The sequence below is a fragment of the Echinops telfairi genome, unplaced genomic scaffold (genome assembly GCF_000313985.2).
Source record: "Echinops telfairi isolate 266 unplaced genomic scaffold, ASM31398v2 ScPeMD7_7421;HRSCAF=8459, whole genome shotgun sequence".
Taxonomy (NCBI): Eukaryota; Metazoa; Chordata; class Mammalia; order Afrosoricida; family Tenrecidae; genus Echinops; species Echinops telfairi.
This window is the reverse complement of record NW_022111321.1, coordinates 12,312,420-12,314,592: the sequence shown is the minus strand read 5'-3', so window position 1 is coordinate 12,314,592 and position 2,173 is coordinate 12,312,420.

The window sequence follows — 2,173 nt, the reverse complement described above, 5'->3', positions numbered from 1 at the left end:
CCTGCCCTCCTGGTATCACAACTCCCATTCCTGTTCCGAATACCGTATGTTGTGAGCTCTTATGTGTTATCTGTACCTGTGCATATGCTTCGGTCTAGCCTGCAGTGAAAAACAGTACTAGGGTCATGGTAGTGGGGGGTGAGGAATCCTAAAGGAACCAGAGCAGTATTATGTGTTTCATCAGTGCTTTACTGCACCCTGGTTGACTCATCCCGTCCCTGTGACACCTCTGTGAGGGGATGTCCCATTGTCTACAGATGGGCTTTGTGGTTCTCTGCTCCAACCCCCTCTTTCTGATCAGTATGCTTTTTGTTTTGGGTCTTCCGATGCCTGTTACCCTGTCCAGGCGACACTTCATGAATGCACAGCCTGGTGTGCTTCTTCCATGTGGGCTTGTTGCTTCTCTGCTAGATGGCTGCTTGTTTAATTTCAAGGCTTTACATGGACAGCATCTAAACATTGTTAGCTGCTGAAGGCCTAATGAGTAAAAGCATGGCAATGTGGTGTATAATATTGATAGATTTTCAGATGTTAAACTATCCCTGCATCCCTAGGATATGTTTTCTATACTTTTGTATTCTATTGACCAATATCTCGTTAAGGATTTTTACATCTCTGCTCCTTAGGGATGTTGGTCTGTAGTTCTCTCTGCCTGTGGGATCCTTGCCCCCTGTTTGGGTATCAAAGTTATACTGACTTCATAGAATGAGTTTTGGAGTTTGCCATCCTTTTCTATGCTCTGGAATCATTTGTAGAGGATCAGTAAGACAGAAAAATTTAAAGGCAACATTATTGAAGAAATATCCTGGGCTCATGGATTGGAAAATCTAATTTTGTTAAGAAGGATTTTCTCACAAAGTTGAATGATAGAGTCAATTTAATCTGAAACAAATCTCAGCCAGCTCTTTTTGTGAGAATCTACAACCTGATTCTAGTATTATTTTTTTTAAAGGAAAAAATACCAAGAAGCCAGAATTAGTTTTAAAGAATAGATGAAAAGGGTCTACTACTTGATTTATATGCTTTATCAACTATGCAAAAACATTTGATTGTGTGGATTATAATAAACTATGGATAACATTGTGAAGAAGGGGCATCCCAGAACTCTTACTCATGCTCACTTGGAAACTGTACATAAGCCAAGAGTCAGCTGAAACAAAACAAAGACATATCAGTATATGAAATCCCGGATAGGTAAATCTATGGAGACAGTAACTGGATTAGTGGTTTCTTGGGGGTGTGGCAGGGAGGGTTAGGAAATGTGAAGTTAATATCAATGAGTACAAAAAAGAAAATGTTTTAAAATTGATTGTGGTAACGATTGTACAACTTTTCTGATATTACGTAACTGTTGAATTGTATGATATGATTTAAAAATAAAAACAAATAAAAGGTTTAAAATCAGTAAAGGTGTGCACCAGGGTTATGTACTTTTACTATACTTATTTAATTTATATACTGAGCAAATAATATGAGAAGCTGCACTACAGGAAGAACTCAGCGTCAAGATTGGAGAAAGGCTCACTAACAACCTGTGAGATGCAGATGGCCTAACTTTGCTTGCTAAACGTGAAGAGGATTTGAAGCACATGCTAATGAAGACGACAGTTTTCAGTATGGGTTATACCTTGGTATAAAGAAAACAATAATCCTCATAAGTAGGCCGATGGGCTATATCATGATAAAGATATAGCTCTCAAGGATGTAAAAAAAAATCAAACATCACATTGGGAAAATCTGTCACAAGACTTCTTTAAAGTATTAGGGTACTAGGATGTCTCTAATGTGAGCTAATGTGAGCCCGACCCAATTTATGACATTTTCAATCCCTTTACATGCAAGTGAAAGCTCAGCAAAGAATAAAAAAGACTAGAGAATTCATGTATTTGAATTATTGTGTTAGAGAATATTGACATTACTTTGAGCTGCCAGAACAAAGAAATCTGTCTTGGAGGAAAGACAGCCAAAATACTCCTTAAAAGTGTGGGTGGTCAAATGATTAGGGTCATCAATGAGGGAATTGGGACCAACTTGAGAACTTTGGCACAAGGAATACATAGGCTATCAGAAATAGGGAAGGGCACAATTTGACACAATGAGGCACAAATTGACAAATGGGATATACTGAAGATAAAACATCTGTGTACATCAAAATAATTCGCCAAGAGAGTAA